Raw genomic sequence first — 21,948 nt, 5'->3', positions numbered from 1 at the left:
ATGCTCTCAGACCCGGGCAGTCGCGCCACCACATGCCCTGCGGCGGCAAGTGACGGTGGAGGCGGAGGTACTCAAGGTGGTCCTCGCTGATGTCTTTGACATCCCATGCCCCGTGCTGCACCTCGGTTGGCTCGGGGGGGGGGGGGCTCAGGCATGGTGGCGGCATGGATAGCATGGAAGAAGTTCCGTAGTAGGGGTGCCAACGTCGCCGGTGGCGGGCGGTGCTCACAAGGTGCGGGCAGCATCTCCTTGCCTTCTCTCTCCCTTTCTCTCTCTTGGGGCAGGGGGTAGCAAGGATGGAATGCCTGCTCCATCCCCCTCCCCTCCATTTAGACCCCCGTGGCGTGAGTTGGGGAGTTGATCGGTTGTGCATGATCTCCTCACCCCCAATTTATGCGTACGCATTAATGCGTCCGGGGAAGCCAACCGGTGGCCTCCTCGGTTGCAGATGATCCCTCGTGCAGGCCGAGGCCATGGAAGGGCGGGTCTCAGCTCTAGGGCCCATCACGTCACCCTCGTGGTTCTGCTGGTCTGGGCCTGCGTCACCGAACGTGTGGCAGCCCTACTTCCCAGCACCGAGGCGCCACAGCGTTCCATTCGACGTCGACTGTCCCGCTCCCCGGGCCTGGCACACGGTGGACGGACCTAGCTAATGAGCTCCACACACAAGGACTCTGGGGGATAAGGCGACGAGACCCGTTGGTGTGGGCCGGCGGGATCCTCTATCTTCGGGGACTACTCTCGGGGGGATAACTCCGGGGTAGCGTCATCTCCCTTCATGCCCATTTTGAAAAACATCGGGGCTGGTCGGGTCCTTAAGGGCCGGCTCTAGGTGGCCAGCTCCGTACGACTTGCGACTAGACCATTGTCCCTCCAGCTCTGGGAAATCCACCACCCGGCGGGCCCCCTCCTGCCAGTTATCGACCCATACGACAAGACTCGTCCCCTCTGACGGGACGTGATGCAAGAATAGCCACTTGATGGCATCATACGCATATGGCTTCAGTGGAGCCAGCCGTACCGCCGACCTGTGCCGACTTCGATTGTGCAAGACGGCCTTGGTCTACTCGAGGCTCATCATTGCCTAGTCCCTGTCATCCCTCACACGTGGCGGTAGGGGAGTCGACCGTACTGCCACCCACATGTAGGAGTGACAGAAGCTTCACGGGGCGCCACTTCGATGGGACCCCACATCCGGCGGGCCCCTCCACCGACAAGACTGCACCATAGCTGGGACACTCCATCATGCCCGAGAGGCCGGTAGCCGGGCCCACCCATACCATCCATGAATATTGTAAGCGAGGGAGGCTGGCCTATAAATCCACCCGGACCTCCCCATGCAACGGGGTCGGCCAATCATCAGCTCACACATGCACACACACCCACTCACGTAGAGAGGTAAGAAGAGGAAGCTAGTCCTTCTTCCTCCTGTAGACAATAGCTCAAGGAGAACCATTGTAGCCCCCATCTGCCTCATAACAACTTCGGCACGACTAGGGGTGTTAGCTCTCATGGAGGGCCCCGAACCTGGGTACGTCGTGTATCTCCACCGCGTGTTCCCAATCCTGTTCCCAGAGTTCATGGACGCACATTGGCCCCAACCACTCGAGATAAGGCACCCCATGTCATCTATTTTGACAAAACAATGACAAGATGAGTACCAACAAGATACGAGACATCGCCGAGCTCTCCGCTCTGGACGACAAGTGTGCGCGTGCTAAAGAAGGAAGAAGACTTCCAGGGGAGGACGCAGGTGGGAAAGTCAACTCAAATGATAGTAACAACGCATCAGCCTCCAAGGGAAAGGGTCGGAAGAGAAAAAAGAAGTGCAGGGGCAAGGAAATTATGGTTGTCGAAGGCGCGAACAAATCCACTGCCGGCAAGAAGGCAAAGTCCAGGGAGCGCAGCAAGGATGTTGCTGCCTACTCCGGAGACCACGAAGCCATAGTAGGGGAGAAAACCAGAAGGCCATACTACAAGATTCACCTCACCAAGGGTCATGGTATTACTGAGTGCCGTCAAGTGGACCGGATCGCTGAGAATTAGAAGCAAGAATATGAGAGGCGCGATAAGGACAAGGGCCAGAATGGTACTGATGGATCCGGCAAGAAGAATCATGGCAACCACCACAGCAAGGCAAAGTAGCAGAAAGAGAAACCTGCTCGAGGCCGAGACAAGAAATTCGAAAACCAAGAAGCTCATGATAATGAGGATGAAGGCTGATTTGAAGAGGAAGAATTCTAGAAGGTTGTGGATGCTATGCGCATCGATGGAGGTACATATTGACCTCTTCCCGCAGAGAGCTGAAATAGTGGGCTCGTGAGGTAAATGCGGCAGAACCAGCAGCAGAGGCAAGGAAACCCCTCAAATGGTCCAACACTCCCATCAGCTTTGCGCCGAGGATCACCCCGACCGCACTACTTCCATCTGGTGTGTGCCATTGTTGGTCATGCCAACAATCCACAAACTCAAGGTGACAAATATGTTGGTCGACAGTGGGGCTGGTTTGAACTTGATCTCACCCGATGTGATCAAGCGACTGCAGATTCCTGACACGGATCTCAAGACAACAAGGTCCCTCTAAGGGGGTCAATCCAGGGAAACTACATCCCAAGGGGAAGATAACTCTGCCGGTAACATTTGGCAACGAACACAACTTCAGGACGGAAAAGGTCACCTTCGATGTTGCCAAGATGTCCTTGCCATACAACAGGATCTTGCACCGACCGACACTGACAAAGTTCATGGCGGCGTCCCACCATGCCTACAACATGATCAAGATGCCAGGGTCAATGAGCATCATCACCATCCACACTCACAACAAGGACGCAATCCTCTATGTCGACAAACTGTACCAGACAGCAGTAACAACCTCTGCTGACAAACCACTCACTTATGCAAGCAAAACTCCTAGGGGAAAGGCAAAGAGCAAGAAACATGGCAAGGACTCTAACAAGGACTCTGGGAAGCGTGCTCAAGGTGTTGCATGCCCGTGGAGGAATCACTAGAGACTTCCGCCGCCAAGAGCAAGAAGAATAAGGTGACCGTCCCGAGAGGAAGCAAGTGGAAAAACGGGAAGGCACCAAGGGCGATACTTTCACGATAAGTGCCACCCTCGACATCAAATAGGAAAGCACACTCATCTCCTTCCTGCGGGCGAATGTGGATGTGTGCCTGGTAACAATCCGACATCTTCGGTGTTTCGAGGGAGGTCATCGAGCACCACCTTCCGTCCCCACACGCACCCCATCAAGAATAAGGTCCAAAAGAAAGCACTGGAGCGGCAAGAGTTCATTACCGAGGAAATCAAGAAGCTGGAAGCGGCATGCCTGGTCAGAGGCGTCCTCCATCCAACATGGTTGGTGAACATTGTGGTAGTGCGTAAGGCGAATGGGAGGTGGAGACTTTGCATCGACTTCACTGATGTCAACAAAGATTGCCCAAAGGACCCCTTCCCGTTGCCATACATTGACTAGATAGAGGACGCGACGGTCGGCTGTGACCGTTTGTCCTTCCTTGACGCCTACTCCGGTTATCACCAGATTTTCATGGCCAAGGAAGATAAAGAGAAGATAACATTCACCACTCCTTGTGGTACATACTGCTTCAAGCGCATACCATTTGGACTGAAGAGTGCAAGATCAACCTTCGTGACGGCCGTCTAGATCGGTGTTGGTCCACATTTGCACAGGAATGTAGAGGCCTACATGGACGATATTGTGGCCAAGACCTAGGACGAAGCCATACTGGTTCAAGACCTTGAAGAAACCTTCGCTAATCTGCCCAAGATCAACTTGAAACTTAACCTTGAGAAGTGTGTGTTTGGAGTGCCATTTGGCAAGCTCCTTCGTTTCTTTGTGTCCTAGCGCGAGATATAAGCAAACCCCACCAAGATCGAAGCAATTGAGTAGGTTGAAGGCCCAAAGCGCATTAAGGACATCTGCCGACTCGCGGGTTGCACCGCCGCCCTCAGCAGGTTCATATCCAAGTCTGCAAAACACACCGTGCCATTTTTCAAGATCTTGAAAAAGGCAGGTCCTATGAAATGGACTCCTCAGGCAAAGGCTGCATTGCAAGACTTGAAGAAGTACATGTCGTCTCTGCCAACCCTAGTAGGCCCCGAACCCGAGGAACTGTGGCTGCTATATCTGGCGGCAACAAACAAAGTGGTTAGTGATGCACTAGTGGCAGAGAGGGAAGCTGAGAAAGACAAGGCAATGGCCCCTGAGTTGGTGAATGGCATGGCAGGGCCACCCTCCTTAAACCAAGCAGTCGAAGGCAAAGATGTTGTGCAGGAGGCAGGACGACAAATTATGCAAAAGAAGAAGATGGTGCAGCGATCGGTGTACTTTGTCATCTCTCTCGTGTAGGGGGCTAGATTAAGGTACTCCAGGATACAAAAACTACTCTTCGTCCTCCTCATGGCCTCCCGCTACAACACTACTTCCAAGCACACCACATCACCGTCATCACCCGCTGCCCACTACAGCACATCCTCAGAAACCCGGAGGCAACACACATGATTGTCAAGTGGTCCCTCAAGCTAGCAAGTTTTGATCTGAGTTTGGAGAGTACAACAACCATCTAGAGCAGAGCCCTGGTAGTATTCATTGCTGCATGGATGCCAAATCTAGATGCCGAAATCGCGGAGATGACTCTTCATGGCAAGGAGGAGCTTCAAGAGGGGGTCATGTACTTTGATGGGGCTCTCTCGTTGCAATGCGCCGGTGCCGGTGTGCTGCTTGTCGCACCCACCGAAGAGCACCTGAAGTACGTGATCGAAATGCACTTTTAGAGGGAGACTTTGACGAACAATACAACAATGTATGAAGGTTTTCTTGCCAACCTAAGCTAGCGGCCGACCTTGGTATCAAGAGAATGATAGTCCGAGGGGATTCTCGGCTGATTGTGCATTAAGTGAACAAACATTATCAGAGCCCTCTGATGGAAGCGTACGTCGATAAAGTGAGGAAGTTGGAGGGATATTTTGATGGTCTAGAAATGGAGCACATCCCCCGTGTAGAGAATGACATTGCTGACTGATATGCTCATTTACATCATGAATTACTATTGATATTTGTGGTGATCTTGTCCATTATCCATTATTATCACACAATTCTTATGCTTTTTCACTATGAATATGCAAGGTACATCACTGAGAAGGAAATACTTGGAAACTGGAATTCTGGACCGAGAAACCGAGAAAAAGGCAGAAAATCAACTTGCTCCAAAATGACCTGAAACTTTATTGAGAATTTTTATGGAATATATGAGAATTTCCGGGCCAAAAATATACCGGAGAGGGGCCACTAGCTGGGCACATGCCACCAAGGCGCGCCCCCTGGTCGCGTAGTGATGGCCTGTGGGGACCCAGCTGACCCTCTAACGACCATCTTCTCCTATATTGTGTGTTTTACCTTATAAAAAAATCATAGGTTATATTTTGGGATGAAGCACCGGCGTCTCGATGCAGAAACTTGGGCAGATGCACCAGTAGAGAATTTTTGTCGGGGGAATTCCCCTCCAGGAGGGGGAGATCGAAGATATTATGTTCACATGCTTAATTATTATTATTACACCTCTGATCTTGAACATGTTGAAGATGTGTGAGTAGTAGTTATTGTTCCTGAGGACATTGGAGATGTCTTGTTATAAGTAATCATGTAAAGTTGGTATTTGTTCAATATTTTGATGATATGGATGTTGTTACTTCTCTTAGTGGTGTCATGGGAACGTCGATTACATGACACTTCAACATTTTATGGGCATAAGGTAAGTCATTGTGGAGTAACAAATAGATGATGGGTTGCGAGAATGATAGAAGCTTAAATCGTATTTTATGTGTTGCTTCATAAGGGGCTGATTTGGATCCACATGTTCCATGCTATGGTTAGATTATTCTTAATTCTTCTTTCATAGTTGCGGATGCTTGCGATAGGGGGTAACCATAAGTAGGTTGTTAGTTAAAGTAAGAAAACACCTTAGCACCGGTCCACCCACATATCAAATCATCAAATCATCAAAGTAGCAAACGCGAATCAACTTAATATGATGAATAAGACTAGAAAGAAATTCCCATGTGTCCTCACGAGCGTTTGCTTTATATAAGAGAACTTTCAGGCCTGAACTTTGCTATAAAAAGGATTGGGCTACCTTGCTATACCTTTGCAACTATATCTATTGGTCACTTGTTACAAATTATCTTGCTACAAAACTATATATCACTGTTAATTACACCACTTGCAGAGAACACCTAGCGAAAAACTACTTATCATTTTCTTCTGCTCCTCGTTGGGTTTGATACTCTAACATATTGAAAGGACTACAATTCATCCCCTATACTTGTGGGTCATCAGTGACGACCTGTCAAAACAAGCAGCTCAGAAGTCACGAGTGGAACTAGGTACTTTTGTAATCTGACTTGCTCAGCCACCCGTCGTGATATCAGATTGGCGAGCCAAGAAAAGGAAAGTCAACTCCGACGACTGTTTCTCGATAGAGCCACTCGTGGCCGCCAAGAAGGTTGCCGGGGGCGACAGAACACCTGGCAATGGGAATCTGACTCTGGTGGGCCCAACTGCCCTTGCCGTATAAGACTGTGCTCCCATGGTAGACGAAACATCTTTAGTCCTTGTTGTCGAGCCCGTGGCTCCGGCATGGGCGCAACAAATTGTCCAATTCCTCCAAACGAGATACCTCCCTGAAGATCAAGAACATGATGAAAAAGTAGCGAGTGGTCAATTATGTACCAGTTCATGGACAATGTTCTGTACAGAAGAAGACCAAACGGGCTGAAATTGAGGTGCATCTGCGGGGAGGAAGGACATCAACTCTTGGTAGAGATACATGGAGGGATATGTCGCTCCCACATTAGGTCAGAGGCCCTTGTCGGAAGGCCTTCTGGCAAGGTTTCTATTGGTCGACTGCCCTCCAGGATGCCTTGGCGGTGGTGACAACATGTGAAGCATTCCAATACCAAGCCAAGCAAACACATCAGCCTGCACAAGTCCTTCAAACCATACCGCTCTCTTGGTTGTTCTTAGTCTGGGGGCTCGAAATAGTTGGTCCCTTCCCCATGCTACCGAGGGATTCGAGTTCTTGTTTGTCACAATCGACAAGTTCATGAAGTGGACTAAGGTGGAACCAGTGAGAAAGGTAACAACACTAGGAGCAGTCAAGTTTCTCACAGGAATAGTCTGCCGTTTTGGCATACCCAACAGAGTCATCACCGACAACATCACACAATTCACCAACGACATCTTCATTCAATATTAATGAGACATCAACGCCAAGATCTGTTTTGCATCGGTTTCTCACCCAAGGAGAAACGACGAAGCAGAGAGGGAAAATGCTAAAGTGTTGCGAGGCCTCAAGACGACGACTTTCGACAAGCTGCGCAAGCATGGAAGGCACTGGGTTGACAAGCTCCTGATGGTTATTTGGTCAATCAGAATGACACTAAGTCGAGCTACCGGTGAGATACCCTTTTCCCTCGTCTACTAGGAAGAAGCTATACTCCCCACATAACTCACACACGGGTCACCTCGAGTGCAGGCTTTGACTAGGACCAGCAAGAGCAGCTACAGCAATACGATGCCACACTCCTCGAGGAAGATCGTCTTTATGCCGCACTACATGCTACTAGATACCAGCACACCTACGCTTCTATCATAGCCGCAAAGTGCACGCTAGGAGCATTCAGGAAGGCGACCTTGTTCCTGGATGGATTTAGTCCCCGAAGGGATCCAACAAGTTGATTCTAAAGTGGGAAGGACCTTACAGGGTGGGACGACTCACTAGGCCTGGCGCCGTCCACCTAGAAACCGAAGATGGCACTCGAGTGCTAAACTCGTGGAATATCGAGCATCTTCGCTAGTTCTACCTGTGAGGCACGGTTATTGGTCTTTTTGGCAACCACTTTTGTAGAAGTCTCACGTCAAAGGATGTAATCCTTTGTGCATATCTAGGTGATGACCCTGTGCATAGTAAATAAAGCTAAGTATTCCCCAACTTTTTGTCAAACTACATATTTATGTTATGTATTTTTTCATGAACTATTGTGCTCGCTCATTGCCTATCCAAGGTGTATACGGGACCGGCAAGGTTCCTTGCCTCCTCTATTATCTTCTTTCCTTTTCTCAAAAGTTAGAGAAGCCCCCCCTCCCCCGTGTACAAGCCTATCAGGGGAGGATGACAGCAAGGGCAAGTACAGACGCGACAACAACCACCCCACGACAAGGAAACAATGAAAGAAAAAGGTAAGTTAAAAATTTCTCTCAAAATTTTCCGGCAACCCGGTTGGCACTCTTGTAAAAATACCTGCACACCGAGGTCCTTCATCGGAATTGTTGCACACTTAAGTGTTCTGAGCCTGCTCAACACGCAAGGCAGCCGTGGCAAGGGCGAGAAAGGGGTCTTGCTGGCGACAGCATCACTTCTGGGATACTAAGGACTTGATCCCGCCCATGGTGAATACACGCCCTGGCAAGCGACGCATGGTACCCCTGTCAGAATTGTTGCACGCTTTGATGTTTAGGCCAAACATATCAAGCAGTCGCGACGAGGATGGCGGGATGATCCTATCAGCGATGCGCAGGCAAGCATTCCCAAAAAGCGTAAGAAATGAATACGCGTGAGTGAGGGTTTGCGATAGGAAAAGAGAGAGAAACAAAAGGAGCAAGTTCTCTTCGAAACACGATGAGAATTCATAATACCTAAGAGGGTGAATGCCCAATGTTTTCTTTGCATATTTTCTTCACAGGGTTACGTTGGGCGCATTCTAAATGCAAAAGAACATCTACCACACAATGCGGTGATTGATCGGGAAATGAAATCCCACGAATGGAGCTTTGTTCCCGTATCAATCGCCCCATCTCCGAGATTCTGGATTTGTCACCAAGCGGGCCTAGTAGGAGTCCTCCTTCTTAATGCCGAAGATGCTGGCATCATCATCAATGTCATTGAAGGAGTCGTAGTCGCTGCCGCTTGATCTCTTTGCACAACACTTCAGGCAAACACTGGACACCCGAAGAACTTCACAGTGAGGGTGGCGACGCTGTCAAACTTGCATTGGAGGATGTGCCCGGGGCCGAGGTCCCGGGAGTGGACGAACGACTTCCACCCCCTCGTTAGGAACATGTTTCTCCCAGGGGTAAGGGCAACGGCCACCCAGACTAGCCTGTTACAACAGCCATCCGCTCGAAGCCAGAGTCCACGGGGATAAATGTTTTCCATGGCCCGTACGAAATGGTACGGGAGACGCAACCACCTTCGGTGCCGATGAGGGAGTGCCACGACGAAATCGTGTGCCTCTTCCCTTGCATGAATCCATGCGTCAGGTTTCAGGAGAGGTGCCCCGCTTTGCCCACTGCAATTTGTGAGACCTGCCTTTCCTCAACCCTTGGATGCCATTCTACCATGGGAACTGGAAAAACCCCCGCCGTTGTCACCACGATTCACATTGGGCTCGAGGGTGCGCCCCTGGTTGAGGCGCGGGAACAGCGAGCCTGACCGCAACCCCTCGTCATCCCAATGACGACGCGGTGTAGAAGATGACGAGGAGAAGAAGAGGATGCTGATTAGTACGTTGGCAAAGGGGAGACGCGAATGGGAAACACCACCTCCATCAACCTCTCCTTGTTTATGGGGAAAGGGAGTAGAAAGAGCTAGTTCTTCATAACCCAAGACGAATGCATACTGGCACACACTCAACACCAGTGCCCGTCCTCCTCAGACAATACAACACTGTCGGCATACTCGGAATGGGGGTACCCAGACCTGCCTACCTACGGCCCAGGGCTGGCCCACTTAATCAACACAAGATCGACTGGAACGGCACCATCCGGGACAAGGACCTCGTGAGGGGCGAAGCCTCACGAGGAGGAGCAGCATCAAGACCCGCAGGGGGCCTTCCCAGGACCCCTCCGGAGCGGCGGATATTTCGAGGCAAGGCCGGGCCTCAGGAGTCAAGGGTGACGCGAGGGAAGGACATTCGAGCAGTAGATGGCAGGACGGGACAATTTCCCCTTTAGTGCAAAGGAGCTGGGAGCATCCCAGGGCTCCAAAGGCATCTTCCAAAGGTTTCCCTTCCGGTGCAACAACACCACGACCACCCACCGACAGGACGGGCGTCATCACTGCGCCCACCCCTGCAGCTCTGGCAGCTACTTTGTAGGCGAAGACCACTTTTCACATGGGAGGCATATTCCCTTGTCCCCCATCAAAATGGCCGTTGTGGGATCCCTTCCCGCGAATGATGAGGGAAGAGGACCCGGGGCCTCCACTATAAATAGAGAGAGTAGGATACTTGAGAAGGGCACAGACAGACGGGGGGAGAGTTCATTCCGACCCAAGGGCAACACACCAAGACACTTGGCCTTCGGAGGCTCAAGAACATTGTATTAGTTCATCCACCAACCTCCACGAGAGGCAATCCACTAAAAGCAGGTGTAGGGTTTTACTCCTCGCAGCAGCTCGAACCTGGGTAAACTGTTGTGTTCTATGTTACCCTCGCCATCGAGTGAGGTCTTCGTCGTTTCCATCGAGTAGCAGGCTAGGTGAGGCTAAGCTGGGAGAGATCGCCGTACACGCCCCTACGTTCGAATCCTTAGGGTTTTGCGGAGCCTGAAATCTGACTCGCGCCTAGTGGAAGACCTATGCACCGCGCTGGGTATAGATGGAGGAAATCAACACAGTCCACCAATGACTCCCGAAGCTCAGGCCCCAATGCCTCGGGGGTAGGGACACTCGTGAGGCCAAAGCATCCTCACGACCTCCCATATACACCCCCACTGTGACACTCTCACGTAATAACAAGCCGAGGCTATATACGCCCAGGGCCCGCCGAGGATGCGGATGGGTCCATCCCATGCCTAGTGGCAGCCCTACGCTCTGCACTGGGAGAAGATGAAGGCAATCAGCATGGTCCGCCAATGACCATGCTCGCAGCTCGCAAGGAAACCCATATAGCCCACCAATGACTATGCCAGCCTTAATGCCAGACGCTTGCTTGCTTGCTTTTTCTTACTACGATGAGAAATTCTCACCCGTAGCGATGCTTAAGTCCGTTCAAATCATGTTACCAATAACTGCATTTTTCGATTACGAAATCTCGCAGATGGATATCAAAACGGCGTTCCTTAACGGGTTTCTTAAGGAAGAGTTGTATATGATGCAACCGAAAGGTTTTGTCGATCCACAGAATGCTGACAAAGTATGCAAGCTCTAGCAATCCATTTCTGGACTGGTGGAGGCATCTCGGAGTTGGAATCGGCGCTTTGATGATGTGATCAAGGCGTTCGGGTTATACAAGTTTTTGGAGAAGCTTGTATTTACAAGAAAGCGAGTGGGAGCTCTATAGCATTTCTAATATTATATGTGGATGACATATTGCTGATTGGAAAGAATGTAGAGTTTTTGGAAAGCGTAAAGGATTACTTGAATAAAAGTTTTTCAATGAAGGACCTGGGAGAAGCTGCTTACATATTGGGCATAAAGATTTATAGAGATAGGTCAAGGCACGTGATAGGACTTTCACAAAGCATATACCTTGACAAAGTTTTGAAGAAGTTCTAAATTGAACAATCCAAGAAGGGGTTCTTGCCTGTGTTACAAGGTATAAAGTTGAGTAAGGCTCAACGCCCAGTAACTGCGGAAGATAGAGAAAAGATGAGTGTCGTCCCCTATGCTTCAGCCAAAGGGTCTATCATGTATACAATGCTGTGCGCAAGACCGGATGTCAGCCTTGCAATAAGTATGGCAGGCAGGTTTCAAAATAATCCAGGAGTGGAGCACTGGGCAGCGGTCAAGAATATTCTGAAGTACCTAAAAAGGACTAAGGAAATGTTTCTCGTTTATGGAGGTGACGAAGAGGTCGACGTAAAGAGTTACGTGGATGCAAGCTTCGACACTGATTCGGATGACTCTAAGTCACAAACCGGATATGTATTTATTCTTAACGAGGGTGCGGTAAGCTGGTGCAGTTTCAAGCAAAGCGTCATAGGTGATTCTACATGCAAAGCAGAGTACATAGATGCCTCAGAGGCGGCTAAGGAGGGTGTCTGGATGAAGCAGTTCATGTCAGATCTTGCAATAGTGCCAAGTGCAATGGACCCAATCAATTAGTTTTGTGACAACACTGGTGCCATTGCTCTAGCCAAGGAACCAAGCTTTCACAAGAGGACCAGACACATAAAGCGACGCTTCAATGCCATCCATGATTAGATCAAAGAGGAGGACATAAATATTGCATAGTGCACACAGATCTGAATGTTGTAGATACGCTGACTAAGCCTCTTCCATGAGCAAAGCATGATCAACACCAGAACTGTATGGGTGTTAGATTCATTAGATTGTAAATCACATAGAGATGTGAAGCTAGATTATTGACTCTAGTGCAAATGGGAGACTGTTGGAAATATGCCCTAGAGGCAATAATAAATAGTTATTATTATATTTCCTGTTTCAAGATAATTGTTTATTATCCATGCTATAATTGTATTGAATGGAAACATAAATGCATGTGTGGATATATATAGACAAAACAATGCCCCTAGTGAGCCTCTAGTTGACTAGCTCGTTGATCAAAGATGGCTAAGGTTTCCTAGCCATAGACAAGTGTTGTCACTTGATGATGGGATCACATCATTAGGAGAATGATGTGATGGACAAGAACCAAACTATAAATGTAGCATATGATCGTGTTATTTTGTTGCTATTGTGTTCTGCATGTCAAGTATACATTCCTATGACCATGAGATCATGTAAATCACTGACACCGGAGGAATGCCTTGTGTGTATCAAACGTTGCAACGTTACTGGGTGACTATAAAGGTGCTCTACAGGTATCTCCGAAGGTGTCCGTTGAGTTAATATTTATCAAGACTTGGATTTGTCACTCCGTGTGACGGAGAGGTATCTCGGGGCCCACTCGGTAATACAACATCACAAACAAGCCTTGCAAGCAATGTGATTAAAGAGTTAACCATGGGATCTTGTATTACGGAACGAGTAAAGAGACTTGCCGGAACGAGATTGAAATAGGTATGTGGATATCGACGGTCGAATCTCGGGAAAGTAACATACCGAAGGACAAAGGGAATGATATAGGGGAATGTGTGAATCCTTGACATAAATGTTCAACCGATAAGATCTTTGTAGGATCCAATATGGATGTCCATGTCCCGCTATTGGATATTAACCGAAGAGTGTCTCGGTCATGTCTACATAATTCTCGTACTCGCAGGGTCTGCACACTTACGGTTTGCTAACGCTTCAGTATAGTTGAGTTATAGGTGTTGGTTACCGAAGGTTGTTTGGACTCCCAGATGAGATCCTGGACATCACGGGGAGCTCCGGAATGGTCCGGAGGTAAAGATTGATATATAGGAAGTCCTGTTTTGGTCACCGGAAAAGTTTCGGGCTGATTGGTAGTGTACCGGGAGTGCCGGGAGGGTGTTCGGGGGCCACCATGAGGGGTGTGTGTCGGATTTCGGGCTCCGCAAAACCCTAAAGATTTGAACTCACGGGCGTGTACGGAGATCTCTCATGGGCTCGCCTCTCCTAGCTTGCTACTTGTCGGAAATGGCAAAGAACTCACTCGATGGTGAGGAAGACACAAAACACGGCAGTTTACCGAGGTTCGGGCCGCTCGGAAGCGTAATACCCTACTCTTGCTTTGGTAGATTGCCTCTCATGGAGGTTGGTGGCTGAACTAGTACAGTTTTCGAGGGCGTTCAGAGGCTTGTTCGACCTTTTGTGATTCCGGTGGGCGAATGAATGTATCGGATCCCCCTCTACGAAGTAACCTATCCTTTATATATAGTTGTGGCCCCGATCCTCTTCCCTTATCATTTCGGCGGGAAGGGATCCCACAATGGCCAATTTCAAAAGGGAACAGGGGAACATGTTCCCCTGCCCAAAGGTGGTCTTTGCCCGCAAAGTGGCTGCCAGCGCTGCAGGGAGGGGTCCAAGGGTGACCTCTGTCCTGCTGGCGGGCGTCGATGGCGTTGTTGCACCATAAGGGAAACCTTTAGAAGATGCCTTGGGAACCCCGGTACGTCCTTGCCCCCTTTGCACTAAAGAGGAAGCTGCTCTGCCCTGTTGTGTGTTGTTCGCCTATCCTTCCTACACGTCATCCTTGACTCCTGAGGCTAGGCCTTTCTTCGGAATATCCGCCACTCCGGAGGGGTCCTGACGAGCCCCCCCCCCCCTGCGGGTCTTGATGTTGTTCCTCCTCGCGAGGGCCTTTCCTTGAGTGGTATCACGCCCAATCATGCCTCCTTGATGAAGTGTGTCAGTCCTGTGCCACACGCAGGAAGGTCTGGGTACCCTCATTCCTAGAACGCCGACAGTAGCCCTCGGGCCCACGACATGTTCGGGTTGGCTTCTGGGAGAAGCCTTGAGGTCAGCCTGAAGCTCCGCGGACAGTTAATGGCTATGGGCCAGGTCTGGCGCATGTCACGCTGCTGATGTCAGGTTCCACTTGCCTTTGTCTCCGCTTGAGTTATCAGGAGTCTGACTTGTTGCGTTGGTCATTATCGCCTTCCCTTCTCCCACACTCACTGTTCCTCCTCGGTCTCCAACTCCAACCGGAGTCTCCCAGATCCAGCGCCACGCCGCTCCCTTGCCAGTTCAGTGATGGCGACCACCGACAAGCAGAGGCCAGAGGCGCAAGCTCCTGCCCCGGCTCCTCCGCTCTTGGAGTGCGCCCTTTCCAAGGACGCGGATGTCATCCCCTTGCTTCCATGGACTGCGGCCGAGTCCAATGATCACGGGCAGACCCTGATCTAGCCTGACGCCATAGAGAAGCGGCCCGCGTCGAAGGTGGTATACCCCTTCTTCCTCCATAGCTTCTTCCCCGGGCTGGTGTCGCCTTTCTCCTTATTCTTCACCGCCATCTTGAATCACTACGTGATCCAGGCCCTCCATCTCCAACCTAACTCCATCTTGCTTCTGTCCGTCTTCCCTTTCTACAGCGAGGCCTTCATAGGCGTGCGGCCTTCAGTAGCCATCTTCCAACATTTCTTCAGCCTGCGCCTGCACGACGGCGCCCATTTGTCGGCATGTGTCTCCTTTGTATCAGACCACAACGGCAATTTGCTCCTGAAGGCTGGGAAGAAGGTGGAGAACTTCAGGCATTGTTGGGTTCTCATGAGCCTTAAGGATGGCAACCCTCGACTAGAGGAGCCGAAGGGGCTGCCGGAGAAGAATTCTGCATGGAGCTCGGCGAAGTTCTCCGACCCTTGGGCCGTGCCCATCCTGGAGCGCTTCTCCCGCGACATCAGCACCAGGAGGCTGTCCGGTGGGATGATAGTGAAGGAATTCTTGGCGCAGCGCCTCGCGCCCCTTCAGGCCCATTTCAGGCCCCTGTGGGACTACTAGGCTCGTGATGACGAGCTCAGGCTCCGGTCCCAGGACCTTCCCACTGAGGAGCTGAATATGGTTGTGGCGATCTTGCTTGGCGGTGACCCTGGTGTACTGCCCGAGGCTCTGGGTCCGCTGTACCACCTCGACGATCGGATCACCGCGCTGCCTGTCTTCGATGAGTGGGGGCTTTTCCCGGCCGAGGGCTCTGGTCTGGTGGAGGTATCATTGGATGACACCTCCGTCGGGGAAGCCTCGGAGAAGACCGTCGAAGACTGCCCCGCGAACACGCCTCCCCCGTTGTAGGTCATCCTTCTACGCGAGCTTGAACATGATGATGCCACCAGCAAGGTCTCCGTGGTGATCTTCTTGTGCCCGACCAGCACCTCCAGGGGACCCTCGTCGGCCCCGCACGCCACGCGGTCCGCGTGTGTGCTCGCCCCCCAGAAGTGCGAGGATGGGTCATCCTTGGCGCATCCTGCCTCCGCCCGTGGAAAGCCGTAGGCGCCGGGATCGCCCCTCTCCATGGGGGGCCCCGTCACTCCTGCCGTTGTGGGGGCGGAGAAGAAGAAGAGATGGATCGACCTCGAAGAGTAAGTTACTTGTCTTGGCACGCCTTGCGCGTCCGTTGTTCGTGCTTGGCTGACTCCCTATTTTGCCTGATGTTCAGGGGCGTCATCTCGCCGGGGTCGAAGAGGAAGAAGACGGGCGTCAAGCCGAAGGCGACTCCTGATGCACCGCCGGCCCTCTCCAATGTGTCGCCGCAAGCCGATGGAGAGAGGGAGGCTCGCGCGGCAACCTCTCGGGCCTTGATCGTCCCCCCCCCCCCGAGACCCCGAAGTGTCCTGAGGCGGTCGTGGCCATGCCTTTGACCGAGGGGCAGGCTCTTGACGGACCTCAGCCCGCTGATGTGCCAACGCCCGCAACCTCCGGGAAAACATTAGAGCCCCTTGCCACTCGCGATGATGCCTCCGTGAAGACACTACCCGGGACAACTCTAGAGCCTCCTCAGGAGGAGACCCAGAGCACTTCCGTATTCACCCAGGGTGTCCTGAACGAGGCCTTCCGTGCTCTGGGCAAGGTTGCGGTCGTCATGGCAAACGGTGAGAAGGAGGCCAAGGCCACTCGCGCCGTGTGCGAGGAGGCGATGGAAGGATCCGCTGCAGCCGCCAAACACTGCGAAGAGGCAGAGTCTGCCTAAAGGCCCTCCAAGAAGAACAAGCCAAGCTAGCCGAGCAGCGTCGCCTACGGGAGGAAGAACCCACGGCCCTCGAGGCCATGCTCGCTGCCCGGGAAGAATAGCTGTCCCAGGAGGAAAATCGCTTGGGCGCGAAGCATGCACTCTTGGACGAGCATGAGAAGGAGGTCGCCTTGAGCAAGACCCTTCTCGATGCCAAGGGGGAAGCCCTCTCCATGGCTGATAGGAAGAAGGCCGTGGAGCTCGTCGTCTTCCCTGATGTTGAGCTGAGGCTTCGCACGGCTCTCCGCACCCTCTGCCAGTACGGGTTCGACGAGCCTCTGGCCATCCCAGAGAGCGGCTTCGCCGCAATCGTGACGGAGCTTGCCATGGCATTGGAGTACGGCGTCGTCCATGTGGACAAGATCTTGGACAGCGAGTGCCGCGACCTCTTCTTTGAGACCGCGATGCGCGTCTTGAGCCAGCTCCATCTTCGCGAGCCTAGATTTGACTTCGGCTTTGTGATCCTGTCGATCCACACCGAGGCCTGGCACAGCGCTGCGGTGGCGGTGAAGGGCCCAGTGGAGGCGTTGGTGAAGAAGTTCTCCCGCATCGCAGCTCCTTCATCTCCGGATGCTAATGAAGCCGACGACGGGGAAGGTGACGCTTCTGACGCCGACGACAAGCCCCCTGAAGATGGAGCGACCGGCCGTGGCGTCTCCTCCTGAGTTCTCCTCCCTATTTTTCCCCTGCAATGCACATCGTGCCTCGTGGAGGCATCAAACTTATCTTCCTTTTCAAGGATTTATTAAGGCTTGTAATAACCGGCTGACTGCTTGAATGGTTTCTTCGCCTCGTTTCTTTCATGTTTGCTATGATACTATGCGTCGGTAGGGCCCGCCCCGCGCTTACCTCCGTCACTAGTGAACCGACCGAAAAACAGGACGACCCAAAGGGTGAAGGGGCTACGAACACAGTTAGGCCCCTGAGTTGCGATGCTCAGGGGTCCCCCTTGACGTGCGAGCAACCCTCATGAGGGGAACACGGCGAGGATTTTGAAACTTCAGAAGACTTTCAGCACTCTGCGTCGGCAGGGCCTGCCTCGCGCGTACCTGTGACGCTATTGGACTGACCAGAAACAAGGATGACCCAAAGGGGGAAGGGGCTATGAGGACATTTAGGCCCCTGAGTCGTGATGCTCAGGGGTCCCCCTTGACATGCGAGTGACTCTGATGTCCCTCCTAAGAATCTGACAATTTGAGAGCCCCTTTAGCGCTCAGCGTCGGCAGGGCCCGCTCCGCACATACTTCCGCCGTGATTGGACTCATCAGAAACCAGGACGACCCAATGGGGGAAGGGGCTAAAAGCACAGTTAAGGCTCCTGAGTCACGATGCTCAGGAGTCCCCCTTGACGTACGAGTATCTCCAGCGTTCTCCTTGAGAGATTTTAATTGGTTTGTTGTGCATAATAGGCTCTGTGTCGGCAGGGCCCGCCCCACGCGTATCTCCAGTGCCGTTGAACCATCTGGAAACCAGGATGGCCCAAGAGGGATGGGGCTACGGGCGCAGTTAGGCCCCTGAGTCGCGATGATCACAGGTCCCCCTTGACATACGAGCCGCTCCGTACCTCCAGTTGTGTGTCCCCCGCACTGGGCGTGGGCGTAGTCGCAGGTGGACTAGGTTGATTTCCTGGCCAGCTGTGGGCTGAGTCATTGGTGGACTGTGTTGATTTCCTTGCCAGCTGCGGGCATAGTCATTGGCGTACTGAGTTGATTGCCTTCGTCTTTTCCCCAGCACGGAGCATAGGGCTTCAACTAGGCGTGGGATGGGCCCTCGGTGTATACATCCTGGGCTCATTATTACATGAGAGTGTCACGGTGGGGGTGTATCTGGGAGGTCGCGAGGACGCTTTGGCCTCACGAGTGTTCCTACCCCCGAGTCATTGGTGGACTGATTCCTTTGAGTCTTCTCTCCAACGCGGAGCATAGGTCTGCCACTAGGCGTGGGATGGACCCCTCCACATCCTTGGGGGGCCCTGGGCGTATACAACCTCGACTCGTTATTACATGAGAGAGTCACGGTGGGGGTGTATACGGGAGGTCATGAGGACGCTTTGGCCTCGCGAGTGTCCCTACCCCAAGTCATTGGTGGACTCATTCCTTTTGGATCATTGGTAAACCCTGCTGGCTTCTTCTTCTTCGGGAGTGAGACAGGGTGTCTGCTGCCTCAAGAGGCCTGCAAGAATGTGCTTTGACCGGAGCCCCCAAGTGGGGGGGGACCGCCCAAAGACGCAAGCAAGGTAGAATGTTAGGGTCTGAAGTGGGTGCCACCAAAAACAACTGAAGGATGCTTAAATGAAAGTGGCGGCTCAGGAATGTCCTGAACTCCTGGAGGCCACGCGGCCCTGTGGGCACCCTCAGACGGAGTAAGCCAAAAACTTACCTGGCAGCAGCTGAGGTCACGTGGCGGCAATGTCGCTGAGGGGTCGAGGGTGCCGTCGTTTCCTGATCGCCTGCTTCCACGGTCGCGACCCTCACGGTTCCGTCGTCTTCCAAGGCTCGGGACCTTCACTCAGCCCAAACTTCTCCTCCGCTTCCTCACCACGCCCCAGCAAGCAAGGCATGAGCATGGACCGTTGGAGTCGCTGGTAGGTTTCAGCCGCGTTCCTCAGCCCGAAAGTCGTGAGGGTGCTAGCGCTTGGGAACATCCACCGATGGTCAGTTAGCGCGGGCCAAAAGGGGCCTTGAGCCGCGGCTCTTTCGATCGCGAGCATGTTGATGCTGATGCGGGGCCGATCGACCATGCCGACGACAGCGACTACAATTGGTGATGGAGGGCAGTCCCCGCCTCACACGGCCTGGGCCTCTCGAAGCTCTTGCATTTCTCTCATGACGGACTCACGGGAACTAGGCAGGCGCACACCGGAGCTAGCCCTCGGGTTGTACTCGAGCGCCACCCTTGCCTCACTGGTCAGTCCCGGGACCTCCCCGGTGGGAGCCCCCAACCCTGACCCAAGGGGGGAGCCGAGCGCGCCTTCCTATGTGATGGGAGGCATGACCCCGTCCCCGGGAACGGAGCCCGAAGCCCCAGGGTGCTCCGTGGGGAGGAGCGACTTCTTCTTCTTGCTTGAGTCCTCATGAGGTGGCTCATCTTCTTCGTCGTTCGAGTGTTCTGTCGCCGCCGCGCGGTGGGTGTGTTCGCTTGTACATACGGAATCCTTTTCGTCGCACGCGATAGTGATGACGCCGCTGCTCCCTAGCATCTTGAGGATGTTGTAACCATGGTGGGTCACTGCCACGAACTTGGCGAGACACGGGTACCCAAGGATCGCGTTGTACGGCAGGTGGATGTGCATGATGTCGAAGACGATGATCTCAGTGTGGTAGTTCTTGCGCTCGCCGAAGGTGACCGGCAGATGCACCTACCCGATGGCACGATGGACCCCTCTGTAACTCCTGAGAAGTGCTTGGTGGGCATGAGCTGTTCGTACGGCAGCTGGAGTTTCGAGAAGGTCTCGATCGAGAGGACGTTGAGCCCCGCTCCACTATCGATAAGGGTCTTGGTGACGAGGATGTTGCTGATGGTCGGGGTGCACATCATGGGGAGTTTTTCGGCCAAGAACGATCACCTGAGCTGATCACTTGGGTCAAAGGTGATGGTGGTTCGGGACCAGTTGAAGGGGCACGTTGCTTCGGGCTTCGGGAGAGCGGCGTTCACCTCCCGAGCGAACTGCTTGAATGAGCGGTCGGAGGCCGGGGTCTGGGCGCCGCCCAGGATGGAGGCCACCACCCTGATCTCCTAGAAGCCCCCAGCCCCATCATCCTGCCATCTTCATCCCTCCTTCTGGGTGGAGGAGGCAGCAGAGGCAGCCCAGCCTCACGATGTCGAGCCTCACGAGGCTAACCGCGTCGTTGCCCCTCCTGAGGGTCGTCACGTCAGCGGTCGTCCCGAGCCTGGTCGCGCCAACGGTCCTCCTGAGGGTGGCCGTGCCAACAGTCTTCATGAGGCTATTCGCGCCACCCCTGACGTGGCTCCCAGTCGTCCCAGAGGCCTGCACTGCGACCACCGAACGCGCGCGGGGCCTGTGTCTCCCCGTCTAGGGCACCTGCTGAAGTGCTCGACATGGACCAGTCGAAGCTCTTGGCACTCGGAGGTATGTTGGAAGGTGGTGCCATGGAATACACAAGTTGCCCTCCCTCCAGACGGACGCTCTCCCCCTCGGCCATACTTTGTCGCAGGCTTGGCTGCAAGCACCGCAAGAGCCTTCCTCTTCGCCTCCCAGGCCTTGGTCTTCTTCTCGTCTGGTTGCCATCGCCTGAGGCCCAAGGAGTGACAGACGGCCTTCTTCAGCCCTAGCGCACTTGTTTGCTAGGTTGAACATCTCCAGTGCAGTCCTCCTTCATCTTGAGGTCGGTGACTCCGTCGGAGAAGGCCGAGATGACAGCCTCATGTGATGCCTTGGGGATCTTGAGGCGCATACTATGAAGCACTCTATGAACTTTTGCAGGGTCTCCCCCTCCTGCAACTTGATGCGCCGCAGGTCGTTCATGGTGGGAGCGCGGTCGCGGGTGCCCTGGAAGTTGGCGACAAAGCGTTCACGCAGTCCATCCCAGGAGCTGATTGACACCTTTGGGAGATTGAGGAGCCAAGAGAGCGAGCCGCCCTTGAGCACCATTGGAACCAGCACGCCACGACCTTGTCGCCTCCTCCTGCCGCCCTGATGCTCAGCATGTACAGTAGCAGAAACTCGGACGGGCCCGGGGTGCCGTCGGAGTGCGGGCGTAGGTCAGGCTTGAACTTGCAGGGCCACACAGTTGGGTAGAGCTCAGGGGCGATGGCGAGGCACCCCACTGACCCGACGGTTGTAGCGCGCACGGGGGCGACCTGGACCTGTTGCTCCAATGGGTCTGCTTCGAGTGGAGCGCTTGCGGCCCGGTACCTACAGCGCCGGGAGCGCGTGTGCGTCGACACGTGGTCGAGGAACCACCTGACAACTTGCTTCGTCTCCTGGCCCCGCCCTGAGCCCGCAAGGTCGGTCGCAGGGACGTGCTTCCCACCTGGGCTCGGGACGCGCGTCACGCCGGGAGGTGGGGGTGGCGCGTCTTGCTCCTCGTCGTTCGCCAGGAATGGTTGGGGCCGAAACGAGCAGGAGAGCGCTGTCGAATCACCGGCAGCGGCGACGAGCTCCTTGTTGTGCTGGAGCCAATCGTTGTGGCGGTCAGGGGCGGGCCGGTAGCGGAGAAATTCGGTGGCCATGGAAAGCGCACGCCGGTCGTGTGGTATCTCTGGCTGGGCGCGCGAGGCCGACCCGGAAGCCCGGACGAGCGATGGAGTGGAGGTGCGGCCTTCGGGGTGCTTGGTGGCTGGCTGGGATGAACCTTGATGTTCTTGAGCGTCGGGGCCCGTGG

This window comes from Hordeum vulgare, chromosome 5H, assembly GCF_904849725.1.
Source record: "Hordeum vulgare subsp. vulgare chromosome 5H, MorexV3_pseudomolecules_assembly, whole genome shotgun sequence".
NCBI lineage: Eukaryota > Viridiplantae > Streptophyta > Magnoliopsida > Poales > Poaceae > Hordeum > Hordeum vulgare.
This window is presented reverse-complemented; position numbering follows the sequence as displayed.